We start from the raw sequence: 15,600 nt of genomic DNA, 5'->3' as shown, positions 1-15,600 counted from the left end.
CTGAAAAAGTTGTCTAATTTTTTTATTCCTGAGAGAGGGACTAGACAAAAAGCAAATCTTCCCTATCACTGTCTCACAGGGATGTGCCCACAATGTAAAATAAGGTAAAGAATCAACACAATTTTTTAACAGAGCTCCACTGGGGATGGCATCCATCACTATGGCAAAATCTCGAGGGGTAACAGGAATACAATATTTAGTTAGGAATTCAGAATAAGAAAATAAATGACCATTAGAGTTTACAAGTTGAGAAACCAAAACAATATTATTATTAAACCAATCAGAAAAAAAAAGTGTTTTATTTTTATATCGGATGTCATGGTTATTCCAAATAAAATACCTGTGGGGACTAAAATTATGTTTGTAAATTAAGTGCCAAGCCAAAAGAACCTGCTTATGGAAATTTGAGAGTTTGATGGGCAATTTAGAGATATTATAATTACATACTAAGAGAAATGGGAGACCGCCAACTTTGGAGAAAATATACTTGGGAATTATGTTCCATATGGATTCAGAATCATTCAAAAATTGCCTCAGCCAATTGATCTTAAAAGTATTGTTTAAAGAAGAAAAGTCAAGAAAATTAAGGCCACCATGTTCAAAGCAATTTATGACAACAGATTTTTTGATGTAATGTCTCTTGTGTTTCCATAAAAAGTCAAAGAGCATCCTATCCACTTCTACACATATCGACTTGTTCACATGTAAAGAAAGAGCAGGATAGGTTAATCTAGAGATACCTTCCGCCTTGGCAAGAAGAGCCCTACATCGTAACGACAGGTCTTTCTGGAGCCAGGAATTTAGTTTTTTCTTTGCTTTAATGATTACTGGATCAAAGTTTAATTTAGCTCTCGCATTAATATCTTTACAAATGATGACACCCAAATAGTTAACTTGGGACTTAACGGGAATATTATGCAGAAAAGGAGCAGAGCAAGACTTTAAAGGTAAGAGTTCACATTTATTTAAATTCAAGGATAGGCCAGAAGCTTTAGAGAACCTTCCAATAAGATCAAGAGCGACAGAGATTTGCAAGTCGTTTTTTAAAAAGAGAGTGGTATCGTCAGCTAATTGGGTTATAAGAATATGTTTATCCGTTATATTAATTCCTTGTAATTGACTATTCAGCAAGAAAGAAGTAAGGAGTTGAGAAGCAATCAAGAACAAATAAGGCGATACCGGGCAACCCTGGCGAACTCCTCTAAAAACATTAAACCTTGGAGAAGTACCAGATTTAAGATTAATTGAGCAGTTGCCATTTTTGTATAAAGTTCGGACAGTTTTGCAGAAGAAATCGCCAAAACCAAATCTATAAAGGGATTGAAAAATAAATTCATGTTCAAGGGAATCAAAAGCTTTATAAAAATCTAAAAAAAGAATAAAACTTTCATCACTAATCAGTTCGTCATAATCTAACAAATCTAAAACAAGGCGTATATTGTTAGCAATATGCCTCTTAGGGATGAAGCCTGACTGAGTTTCATCTATTATTGTGTAAGTCTTTTGGCCACTAACAAAGCTAATATCTTATAATCACAGTTCAACAAACAGATTGGACGCCAGTTGTCAATCATAAGAATATCTTTCTTTGGTTTGGGTATTAAAGTAATCAATCCCTGTGATAAAGTAGGTGGAAGTGTTTCAAGAGCAATACTCTCTAAATAAGTTTTAAATAAGAAAGGCGCTAACTCTAGAGCAAAATCTTTGTAGAACTCAGCTGTCAGCCCGTCTGTGCCCGGGGACTTATTGTTTTTGAGAGATTCGATAGCCTCAATTATTTCGTCAATAGATATATCACTATCGCAGGTGATCTTATCTTCATCAGATAAAGTTTTAACATCTCTCAAAGACTGGAAAAAAGACAAAGCAGAGTCCTTGCAATATTTAGACATGTAAAGATTAGAAAAGAAGTTTGCACAAAGTGTGCTGATTTCCTTAGGCTCAGAAATAAGATTACCATTGATTTTTAGAGAGTTAATAGTTACATTTCTAGAATTGTTTTTTTCCATCCTGAAGAAATATGCAGTACTCTGTTCTCCTTGCTCTAGCCATCTTCTTCTGGAGCGAATAAAGGAGCCCTCTGCCTTATATTTATACATAGAGTCTAACTGATTTTGTAGATCGGTAAATTCTACTAACTCAGCTTCTGACAACCCATCCTGCATTTTCCCAGAGAGTGTCATTATTTTGGAAATGACAGTCTCCTCTTTGCGTCTTTTAAATTTAGTTAAACAACTGCCGAAATTCCTAGCACATTTACTAATTTTGTGTTTAAGAAGCTCCCAATTTAGGCCGTATTTATTTTCCTTTTGTGCTTTTCTCCAGTAATATTCAATTAGAAGTAAAATGTTTTTTTCTCAATAGGTCATGCTTCAGTAAAGAAGAGTTAAGCTTCCAATATGAGGCTCTAGGTCTTAAAGAAGAAAGAAATAAAGATAGAGGGGATTGGATAAGAATTTTTGTTTTGCTTTATGATCAGTCATAGGGGAAGGTAGAATCCTGACATCAACTTTAAAATCTTTGACAGATTGTGAAACAAGCCAATAGTCTATACGAGACTGTCTAGAACAACTTTTGTTACTCCAAGTATAGCATTTAATATTCGGAAATTTCTCCCTCCATATATCAATAATATCAAATGTATCCATTAATATGTTTAATTTCGAATTAGTAGAAGCAGATTGTTTAGGTGGCAGTCTATCTAGATTATTATTGGGCACAATATTAAAGTCCTCACCAATAAAAATTAAGGCATTTGGGTATGCATTAAGCCACAGCAGAATTTTTTCTTCTATTGCTTCAAGCAGCAAGTCATTCTCATGCGAACCATTATAACCATAGATATTAATTAATATTACCACAGTATTGTTTATATCGATGACCAAAAGCAGGAAGTGTCCACTCGGATCGCTAAAATTATGCAAAACGTCTCCAGCAAAAAGATTTTTCAAAGTCAGAACTCCAGCTGAACGCTCCGAACCGTGAGACATCCAGACATCATTGTTCCACTGATTTCTCCAAAAAGCAGCATCACTGGCAACGGAGTGAGACTCTTGAAAAAAACAAAAATCAGTCTTGAACGATTTGGCATACAGGAACAAAGCCTTCCGTTTAGTAATGTCTCTTAGACCCCTGGCATTTAGTGAAATAACAGAAATAGACATACAGAATGAACTCTTAACGATGAACAGCAAATAACACTAGAGTTTACTGAGGTAGAAATCACAGCAGCAGCTGACGACAAGGCCAAGTCAAATGAGTTTACAGCCATCAGTAGCCTAGTATCCTGCTCCATAACAAAAAGGTAGAGCTAAAAAAAACTCTTAGAATGAAGTAAGCAGTTTGAACAAGCTTACGTAGGGTTAATTTCGGAGCCATCGATAAAAGCACGGTGGCCCACAAAATGCGCTCTCTTCCCCTCCTTGCGGGCCTTTTCAACAGCAGGCCACAGCTGCATCCTTCTATCCCGGTCAAAAGCATTGAGATCCTCCGTAAACCGAAGACCGTTCGCACGTAGGAACTCTGACGACTTCGCCGCTCTCCACACACCATCTCTCGTAACACGTGAGGAAAACTGGATAATGATCGCGCACGGCCTTGGAGTATTCAGAAGTTTCTTCTGAATACCGGTGGACGGTGTCTATCTTGTCAGTTAGAGTTTTGCCCTCCTCTGGAAAAATGGCCATACAGATGCGGATAGATTCGGCTCTAATATTTTCATTTTATTTTTCAGGAACTCCATGCAAACGCAGGTTCCATCGGCGAGAATATCTTTCCAAGTCTGCTATTCTATTTTCGCAATGCACCATCTTCTTTTCCTCAGTATTAAAGAGCACCTATCATGGAATTTTGAAATGTACCTTTCATGTAGTGTGTAACATAGATCTAAGTGAACAAAAACATCCTGTATAGTTTGAAATATGACAGTGCACCGTATATATAGTTATTTTCTTTCAAAAGTAAGAGTCGACTCTGAGTCATTTTTAAGAATCGTTAGAAGACCGAAGCTTTTTCTCTGACTAGATGACGTCAACTTGTCAAGTTATTTGAATACGATACGCCCACTTATTGCGCTCCAAGACACCAGTGAAAACTAGAAAACATCATGGCGACGAGACCCTGTGTTCTGAAGTGCCACTCAAAAGCAAACTTTTTTCATCTGCCCAAGGATGAGCATTTGAAGACTAAGTGGCTTGAAGACAAACCATACATCGTCGCGATTGAGTGTTTATTAGTCGTCAAATGTATGTTTCGCGATCTCAGGAAGCTTTTATTATGGACTTCTATTATGGCACATGGTTCTTCTTCGTCTGTCTGTACATAGACTACATGTGCACAGAGCGCCCTCCGGCTGCCAGTATGAATTGAAAACAACACATAAGAGACTCAATCGCTCATGATTAGGCTATATCTGCGCATTTTGAGGAAGTATTGAATAAAAAATACTCCTCTGTTTAGAAATTTGACACAGACATATGAGAATCTATCAATATATCTCCTCATCTGCACACTTTTGAACTAAAAGCCCTGAGGGATGTTGATTTGTCGCGAGTCTTCGTGAGGAGAATAGAGGAGGTTTTTTTATGAATGAGATCAGCTGAGGCTCATATTACAATCAAACGTACAGACACGGTTTTCATATTCATAACTCCTGACACATATTAACAAATTACTGTCACTATAAGACTTTGATGGGCGTTCCGTTTCGAAAATATCTGCACAGACTATACCAATCACAACTGACTGGGTCATCGGACCAATCACCGCAGATTAGCGTCACGTAAAGGCGGGGTTTTGAAAAGTGAATCACTAAAGGAATCATTTGAGAATCGCTGTCAAAACAGGTAAAAATAAATGCATATTATAAGAAAACTAAAGTCTTTTTTGTCATTGCATGCATGCAAAACTGTTGTTGGGGACTTCTAAAACAATATTTGGAAAATTTTAAATGCCATGATAGGTGCTCTTTAAGTCTGGCTTCGACGTGGCCGACCTTCCCCTTTATATCATTCAACTCGGCGCATACAAAGTCCACAGTTTTTTTAAGCCCTTCAATTTTAAGAGCGTTGTCCCCCACCATTTTTTCCAGGGCATCCGAGCGATTATTGATAAGTTGAGAGAGAGTAGAAATCACGCTGTCGTCTTCTGCTTTGCCCTTCTTTAAGGGGGGCTTACCTGGGCTCTCAGGAAGGGGTGTAGATAAGAGGATCTCACTGGGAGACGCATAACTATGGCAGCTCACATTGTCAGATACACGTGTTGCACGCAACATCTCTTTTTCATTTCTTTTGTCTGAAGCAGATTTCATCTTTAAAGTATCGAGGGGCACTGTGATGTAATTATAGAAGTTAAAACACGTCACAGGATCATAATTAATGTTGTTTGGCTGTTAAAGTAGATTTGTCAGCGGAGCACGAAAAATGCAAACTCAGCAGGACGCCATCTTGGCTCGCCCCAAAGTCAATCCTTACCTGCTTAATTGGCACTACTCATTTGATCATCACTTGATAGAACACATAGGTAAGAGTCAATCAGAAATATTAAAATCCCATTGTCACTTACTCAGGAGCACCTCAGTGTTGTGTGAGCTCACCTTTCCTTTTTACCCTTTATACAGCGGATTGTAAAACTAACAGTGTAAACACACACACACACACACACACACACACACACACACACACACACACACACACACACACACACACACACACATACATCTATATATATATATATATATATATATTCTTCGGATGATACTGTGCCTTTGTCTTTATTGGGGATTGGAGATGATAGATTACTGGAGTGGTGTGAGAGGATTGCACTTTTCATAAATGAAAAGACAAAGGAAATTATCTTTGGTCTTCCAGAGTACATGCATCCAACACAAGTGACTAATATACAGATTGAACAAATGTCATCTTATCAATACTTGGGTGTCTATGTAGATGCTGCTTTATCATGGAGTTGTAAGGCCGCTGAATTCGTTCCAATGTAGTTTACGATCGAGGACACATCCAGGGATTTGAACTGTACTTGGCTAGATGTGAACTTTGAATTGGAACAGTACTTGGGCTTCGACTGATGACGTTTCACAATTGACGATTGATGGCGATTCCTCCAGTCCTCTGGAGTTCGTTCTACAGAGTCGAACTTGGCAAGTCTGAACTACCAAGGACGCAAGTCAGAAGTTTGCGTACTTGGTTTTGAGAAACGGCCCATATTCTTTCTTGTTTTACAGCGGTTGGCATCCAGCTTATTTGTGCATTACCGCCACCTTCTGCTCCGGAATGTGGATCAGATAATAGATTTACAATCTACTTTTCCTTACCATCGTTCCCCATTAATACATTCACATTACCCATTCACTCTTACCCTTACCCACATACCAAGAGAAAAAACAACAACTATTTAATTCTCCAAAATACCTATCTCTGTTATTCTATACTCTACTTATATCCCTTTACAATATCTCTCTCACATTCTACTAATTATTCATCAAATCCTATTGAAAACCCCTGATTCTCTTAAAAAAGTCATCAGTATTCTGATCTGTGTCCTATCTTTTGATCTCAATAATCTATTTAACGTCAACTCCTGCACCCCTTTCTCCCTCAATTTTTCCCTCATAACCTCTCTCTGTGTTTCATATATTCTACAAATCATGATTACATGCTCTACTGACTCCTCTTCCCAACCTTAACCTTGTCATCACTACATCCTCTCTACGATTCCCTCTTTCCACCCTATCTTCTTTAACATTTCTTTGAATTTTATACAACTGTCTCCCTTTCAAGTTCAAGTTCAATTTTATTTGTATAGCACATTTCCAACAGCCCCCAGGCTGACCAAAGTGCTTTACAGAAGAGCAAGAATATCACACATACAGAAAAATAAAAATAAATAAACCACATAAAAATATAAAAACCACCTATAAAAAAGTTTAACATATCACCATAATCAGTACACTAAGGAAAATAAAAAAGTTTTTAGCAGGGACTTGAAAATAGACAAGGAAGGGGCCAGCCTAATCTCTAAAGGCAGGGTATTCCAAAGTCGTGGCCCTGCCACCGCAAATGCACGCTCACCTCTACGTAGTGTTAATTTTGTCACCTATTTTTAATTTAGTCTTAGTCTTAGTCTTGTGCCAAATGTCCTTGTTAGTTTTAGTCATATTTAGTCATTCACATATCTTTTTTTGTTAGTCAAGTTTTAGTCGACTAAAAGTCTCGTAATTTTAGTCTAGTTTTAGTCAAAAGACAACTCAAGGTATCTTAGTCAAGTTTTAGTCGACCAAAAGTCTAGCTTTAGTCAAAGGAAAACTCAATATATTTTGTGGCAAAATAAGTTACATAAAGTACATATAACCTGCATAATGTTTGTGCCACAACACCATAGCTAACTGGTGGATTTATAGCGTAGATCAGCATTAGCTTATGAGACGATGGGCACAAATATCGAGTTCGATCTTGATTCAGTATGAATTCATATGTATATAGCCTACTGTACATAGTATAAGGGAAAATATGTTTTTTACACTTTTTTGGGGTTATATTATATTTGCTTGCATTCTTTACTATTCACTATTAACATTTCAAAATTTCTCAAATAAGTAAGCAGTTATGATCTGTGTATGTATTAAAGAGCCATACAGGCACCCAGTGGGTAATGGCATTACAAGTGAATTTTTTTATTTTTCCAGCCACAAAATGACTCTAATTTGCCTCTTTGCAGTGGAATTCTCTATTTTAACCTTAATTAATACACTAATTGTAATATAAATAATAAAAATATTAGAAGAAAAATATTTTAAGTGATCATTAATGGACCATAAGTATTGCACAAATAGTATTTAGTACCAAAAGATCTCCTCAAAATATTCAATAAATATTATTGAATTAAAATACAGGCTATTTATTTTTGAAATAGTTAAGGTGTATGGTCACATTTGACCATCAATGAGTACAAGTGTGACTTAATTAGTAAGGAATACCTGAGGGCTAAATACAAGAAAAACATTAATAATGTTAACAATGTTGATCTCTACCACTCTCCATAATAAAATGATACTGTAAATGTGGCTGACGCACACTATGCTGTACTGTTTACCAAAAATTGCTGCAAACACCTGTAAAGTGAAGCTGTTGTGTAACTTAAGGCCTGTTCACACCGGGACGATTTTCGCACGCGTTTATCGCCGACGTTTAACGCCTCGGGACTAAACAATGGGCGCCAATGTGAGTGTTCACACCGACGCGCAAAACGCCAGGCGTAAAAGCGTCATTTTTAAAAAAACGCCTCGGGTTCGTTTTTTTATTTTGACACGGCGCGTAAAAAACTGGCCGACCAATGAGATCGGCGCTTTTGTTCACGTGCCTGGAGCTGCTGAAGTGACAGTAAAACACGACTTGGTGGCGCTCAAGCACAAAACGCTCTTGCCGAGCACACATTGATACGACGAAGAAGTAGTAAGTAGACAAAGAAGAAGATGAACTGCTAATGCTGCTTGCCAGTTAGCAAAAAGTGTGTGAATGGTTTTGTCCATATACATAATATGTCTATGGTTTTGGCAAGCACGTAAATACTGTCTCTCTTCTCCTTCTGTGTGACAAGCGAGTGTCAGAGGCTTAAAGTGCCGCAGCACCATCTTGTGTACCGGGAGCGCATCGACTGAATGTGCACGTTCACTCGGCGCAGCGCCAGTGAAAATCGCTTGGGTGTGAACACTCAAGACGCGCCGAAAAACGGCACGAAAAACGCTGGCGATAAGCGCGCGCGATATTCGTCCCGGTGTGTACAGGCCTTTACGCGGCTTAAGCCATTCAAATATACTGACACAGCGCTAGAGGTATTGAGCGCTCCGGGAACCGTGACCACACGCGCGCGGCCGCGAGACGACAGGCGGAGTCTGAGAGAGACCTGTACTCCAGCAACAGCGGGAACTCTTTCTGAATATTTTGAACAGCTGAATATTCATCTCATGATGTAAAAGTAGAGACAATTGTAGACGAAAATGAAGAGAGATTTTATCTTAGTTTTTATTTTATGCAAAACATTTTAGTCTCGTCCTTTTTCGTCAACAATAATGCATGTTAATTTAGTCTTAGTCAGTGTTTTTGGACATTGGTGCAGTCTCGTCATCGTCTTGTCTTCGTCATGGAAAAAAAGGTCGTTAACGAACATATTTAGTCTCGTCTCGTCTGACGAAATTAACACTACCTCTACGCTTTAGTCTAGCGCGAGGAACGACCAACAAAGCCTGATCCCAAGAACGGAGGCTTCTGGGTGGAGTATAGGAGTGAAGGAGTTCAGATAAATAGACAGGAGCTTTGTTATGTAGGGATTTATACACGAAGAGTAGAATTTTGAAGTCTATTCTCTGACAAATCGACAACCAGTGAAGGGATCTAAGAATCGGAGTGATGTGATCATGTTTACGACACTTTGAAAGCAGTCTGGCAGCAGCATTTTGGACAAGCTGAAGTCGCGCAATTTGAGATTTAGATATACCGCAATATAGGGAATTGCAATAATCTAAACGCGACGTAACAAACGCATGAACAGCCATTTCGAGTGTTTTTGGGGAGAGAAAGTTTTTAATTTTTGACAGTAGACGAAGCTGATAAAAACTGGATCCAACAACAGAGGAGATATGTCTGTCAAATTTTAAAAGCTGGTCAAAAATAATACCCAAGTTCGTCACCCGTGTCGATCTAAAAGCGGATAAACTTTCTAGCTCAGGACTTATACACTGAGAGTTTTCATTTGGACTGAATACAATCACCTCTGTCTTGTCCTCGTTTAAGAAGAGGAAGTTCTGGGCTAGCCATAATTTAACCTCCTCTAAACATTGGAGAAGAGAGGTGATCGCTATAGATCGAATAGAGCCCAAAGGCAGCATGTACAAAGAGAATAGAGAGGGAGTTAAAATAGAGCCTTGAGGAAGGCCACAGGTCAGAGGAGCGGCGGAAGATGAAAAGTTACCCAATTTCACTAAAAATGTTCTGTCAGATAGGTATGAATGAAACCATTTCAGAGCGTTTGCTTTTAGACCTACCCAAGACTCTAGTCTAGATAATAGTAAGGAGTGGTCAATGGTATCAAAAGCAGCTGATAAATCTAAGAGAATAAGAACCACAGAGTCCCCTGAGTCAGTGGAGATGTAGATGTCATTTACAACTCTCAGAAGGGCGGACTCAGTGCTGTGAGCGGACTTAAAGCCAGACTGAAAAACCTCATAAATAGAATTGCTAGTCATAAAGTTTTGAAGTTGATTCAGCACAATTTTCTCTAAAACTTTTGAAATAAAAGGCAAAACAGAAATGGGGCGAAATTTTTTTAGGACAGTGGGGTCCAGAGAAGGCTTCTTGAGCAGAGGAGTGACTTTAGCGACTTTAAGGTCAGCAGGAACAGAGCCCGTTTGGAGACACTTATTAACAAGAGATAACAGACCAGGCCCAATCGAATCAATAATTAGTTTTAAAAATTTGGAGTGAATAATTTCACTAGGACAGAATGAGGGTTTAAGATTGTCAATCACCTCCTTCAATTCCTGGAGATTGACGGGTTCAAAAGCGTCCAAAAATGCAGAGACGGGTGACATGATAGGAGAATTGGCTAACGTTAAGGTGGGACAGACATCAAGTCTTAAGTTTGTAATCTTGTCACTAAAGTATCTCAAGAAGTTTTCACAGAGAGCATCAGAAACCACAGGCAGGGTGTTCACAGAAGGTTTGGTAACAGATTGAATAATTGAAAACAAAACCTTCGGTTTAGAGTGATTAGCTTCAATTAGGTTGGAGAAGTATGCAGCTTTTGCAGACTTGGCTGCAGTCTGGTAGGATGTAAGAGAGTCTCTGAACATCTGAAGAGAGATATGCAGCCTGTCTTGTTTCCATTTACGTTCTGCCTTCCTGCAGTTTTGTCTTAAGAGACGGGTAGCAGAGTTTTGCCACAGTATAGATTTAGTTTTCTGTTTATAAGGCTTAAGGGGGGCAGTTACATTTGCTACCATAAGCCAGGCAGAGTTCAGGAGGCTCAGATGTTGATCAGCATCCAAGTCAGATAATGGTTGATCCAAGTTCAATTGTGAGCAACATTCATCAAAACACAAGTTGAAATTTGTGCTAAACTGAGGAGAGTAGAAGCAAGAAAGACTTACAGTTGTACTAGGAGAATGAGAGAGCTCTGGAAGGGATAGTGTGAATAATATAGACTTATGATCAGATATCATAAAATCTGAGAGCACAACATCAGTCACATCAAACCCATACGAGAGTACAAGGTCCAACGTATGACCCAAAATGTGTGTAGAGTCACTGATCCACTGGGAGAGATTAAAAGCATTGATAATATTAAGAAACTCATGTGATAGGGGGTTAGACGGACAGCAGACATGAATATTAAAGTCGCCCACCAATAGGAAGCGGTCGTAATTTGTCGCAATATTGCCAATCAGTTCAGTGAAATGCTGTAAGAAGTCCTTAGAGGAGTGCGGGGGACGATAAATCACCACTAGACATACAGGACCGTTCCAGTCCAAGTGAAGAAACTGAGCTTCGAAGCTGGAAAAGGCCGTTCCAGGGACCAATCGACAGCGTGCAGAGAGAGAGTTCTTCAAGATAGTTACTATGCCACCCCCGCGTCCACTCGGACGAGGAGAGTTAAAAAATGTACAGTCAGCGGGGATCAGTTCAGAAAACGGAGTTAGATCACAAACCTTTAACCAGGATTCCGTGATAAACATAAAGTCCAATTTGTGAGCTGAGTAAAAGTCATTTAGTAAGAAGGTCTTGTTCACCACAGGACGGGTATTTAATAATGCCATCTTCGGTGGAGGGATAATAGCAGGCGATGAGGACGCTCTTTTCAGCGTTCGCAGATTACTGTGAGTCACCCCCCGATGTCTGGAGCCGAGGCCGGTGCGGTAGAGACCGGAACGAAAAACAGGACTCGGGTGCACGGGGAGAACATGACGAAGCCACCAGTATGCCACGTCCCGCGGGCGCCAGGTAGTAGAACCGCCGTGAAGCGATTCGTGGAAAGGATCCGAGAGAAAACCAGCCCGCAGGTGAGCTTTTAGCTTCACGATGTAACCTCCGCGGTTTCCTCGTTTCCTCCTTCGCTTACTCCGCGGGATGTTGAGGGGCCACCGGCGAAAATGACCCGGGACAGCCGATGTGGACGACTCATCAGTCTTGTTAAAAAAACAGTCCACCTCTAAAATGTAGGAGTTTTAAAATGTGGTCGCAACCGAGTTGCGGATATCCAAAATTGCTTGGCGGTCGTAGGTTAAAAGCGTGTAGCAATTTAAAAATAGAGCAGACAACCAGACAAGCAACCACAAGAGCGACAGACGGCAAGCCCAGCACACAGGCGCCATCACTTTGTTTCGTCACTCCTTTCTCCTCTTTTTCCCACCTATCTTGCCACTTTTGATTTATTTTCTCCCATATTATGCTTTTAACCTCTGCTTTACTAATTTTAATCTGCATTTCTATGTTATTTTTCACTAATGTCCTCTTTGCTATTTTATCTGCCACCTCATTCCCCCTAATCCCTACATGCGCTGGAACCCACATAAATATTACCTGACTTCCTTTATTAACTATATTTGTATTTTCTGAAGAATTTCATACAGAATATCTTGCCGGCTTTTTGAAAGAAATCATCTTAAACTAGCTAAAACTGATGAAGAGTCAGAGCATATCAATATTTTGTCCTGTCCCGTCTTTTCCACCCACCTTAATGCAATTAATATTGCCAACATTTCTACAGTATATACTCCTAATTTATCCGATGTTCTTCTACTTAAACCAATTTCCTTTTCCTGGTATTACCACCCCTAACCCTGTTGTCTCTGACTCTGGTTTTTTAGCACCATCCATATAAATCTGTGTAAATTCTTTATATTTTTCTTCTACTCGATAATTAAAAACTCTTACCAAATTAATTTCCTCCTTTGCTTTCCTTTTTTCCTCTAACACAAACCAGTCTACTTCAGGCCACACCATCTTCCATGGAGCCATCTCTGATAAAACTACTGTAGGACTTATCCTTAAATTAAAAACTTCTAAATCTTTAGCTATTTTATTTCCAATCCGCCCAAAAATTGTCCCTTTGACTTCTACCATTTTCCCAACATTCCTGAAGTACTGCTTTTATGGGATGGGAGTCCTTATGACCTTGCAAACTAGCCCAGTAGTTTGCCATCAATTGGATCCTTCTTAAATCTAGTGGCATTTCTTCCATTTCAACCTGTATGGCTGGTACTGAAGACGTACTAAAAGCTCCACAACAGATTCGTAATGCTTTTGTCTGGATCACCTCTAATCTTTTTAACAGAGATTTGGCTGCAGATCGAGGCAATTGACAAGGTGGTAGAAAGGGGTTATGATTTGAACCTTCCGTTCAAATCCTTCCGTACAACATATTCCACATTCCTTCCTCTCTTCCACACCGCCCCATCGTCCGCAAACAAGGACCTTCCTAAGTCTTCTGGACCCTGTACAGATTGTCACGGGGTGAGGAATCACACGACAAGGCAGGCTGAGTGAGAAAGGCCCCGGAGGGTGGATTTTATTTACAGTGCACGTGAACAGGTGAAAACAGTCAGTGAGCCGGTGCGTGATGGCTGGTGATCCTTGTGCTCGGTGGTGCTCAATCCTCGTGAAAGTGGGTGTCCAAACGTGCTCCAGTGAAGTGGGCTGTCGGTCACTCGCTGCTTTCTGGGGGAGAACAACAAAGAGAGGTTAGTCCAGCAGTGCATTCAGCTCGAGACCAGAGTCTGTCTGTCTGCTCATCCATAGCTGCTTATATGCCTCCGGGCTGATGAGGTGCAGCTGTGACCGATCAGCCCATGGTGATGATGTGCAGGTGTGTTGTTGCCAGGGCGACGCTGATTCCTCTGGGTGGACTCGTCACAAGATATATAATTTATCATAATGATGAACAGCAATGGGCTCATCACACTCCCTTGTGGTGTGCCGTTTTCAACCATATTCAGGTTTGACATTTCTGCCCAAATTCTCACTTTAATTTTCCTTCCAATCAGAAAGTCTTTTATCCAGTTAAATGTTCTTCCACCTACCCCCATCTTATTCAGCTTGATTAATAATCCCTCCTTCCACATCATGTCGTAGGCCTTTTCTATATAAAAAAATACTGCAACTACACTCTTTTTATTTTCTTGCACTTTTCTAATCTCAGTCTCTAATCTTAAAACTGAATCCATAGTATTCCTTCCCTTTCTAAAACCACTCTGACAACTTACGAGTAAACCTCTTTTTTCAAGTTCGTATGACATTCTATCTGTTATCATTCTTTCCATTATTTTGCACAAATTTTATGTTATTATAGAGCTATTGGCCTATAACTCGTGGGAATAGTTGGATCCTTGCCACTTTTCCTAATCGGAATCACTATTGCTTCTTTCCATATATTTGGTAATGCTCCCTCCCTCCAGACTTTATTGAATAACTCTAGCAACTTTAAAAGTGATCTCTTCCCTAGTTGTTTTTACATTACATAACATATTCGATCTTTCCCTGGAGATGTAGGTTTTGCTCTCTTTATTGCTCTCACCATCTCTGCCAAAGTGAATGGTTCATCTATTGCTTCTCCTGATTCTTTCTTTCTATGCAACATCTGTAAATGCTGATTCAAAGTTATTGCCCTTCTCCTTCTCTCTTCTTCTGACAGATTTTCTGAACTGTGAACCTTTGTAAAAGATTTAACCATGACCTCTGCCTTTTCCCTATCAGATACAGCTATTTCCTCCTCAAATGTTAAAACTGGATATTCCCATTGCCTCCTGTTTCCTCCCATACTTTTTTATCATTCCCCATACTTCTGCCACCGGAGTTGATCTTCCTATCTCACTACAAAAGTTTCTCCAACTTATCCTCTTTACCTTATCGTTCTCCTCATGATTGCCTGTGCCTTCTTATAGGAAGGAATACTATGGATTCAGTCCTAATCTTCACTGAAACCTGGTTAAACAGCGGAATACCGGACACCGCTATTGAGCTAGCGGGACGCCACACACTCCGGGCGGATAGAACACTAGATGGCTCCGGGAAGACCAGAGGTGGTGGATTGTGCATTTATATTAACAAAGCTTGGTGCACAAACTCTGCTATTGTTGGGAGTCATTGTTCAGCTAACCTGGAGTTTCTCATAGTTAAATGTAGACCGTTTTATCTACCGCGGGAGTTCACCTCCACTATTATCACTGCAGCCTATATTCCCCCGGATGCTGATGCCAAGCTTGCTATGAAAGAACTTCACGCAGCCATCAGTAAACAACTGACTGATCACCCGGAAGCTGCGTTTATTGTTGCAGGTGACTTTAATCATTCAAACCTAAAGTCAGTGCTACCCAAGTTTCACCAGCATGTTTCCTGCCACACCAGAGGAAACAAAACCTTAGACCATGTATATACAAACATGGCTGGAGCTTACGTTGCGACACCCCTCCCCCACCTGGGACAGTCAGACCACCTCTCTTTGTTTCTATCACCCAAATATTCACCCCTCATCAACCGTGTGAAGCCATCAGTAAAGACCATCAAGGTGTGGCCTGCGGGGGCAGACTCCACACTC

The sequence above is a fragment of the Gobio gobio genome (assembly GCF_949357685.1).
Source record: "Gobio gobio genome assembly, chromosome: 17".
NCBI classification, from domain to species: domain Eukaryota; kingdom Metazoa; phylum Chordata; class Actinopteri; order Cypriniformes; family Gobionidae; genus Gobio; species Gobio gobio.
The sequence above is the reverse complement of the archived record's forward strand: the minus strand, read 5'-3'. Positions refer to the sequence as shown.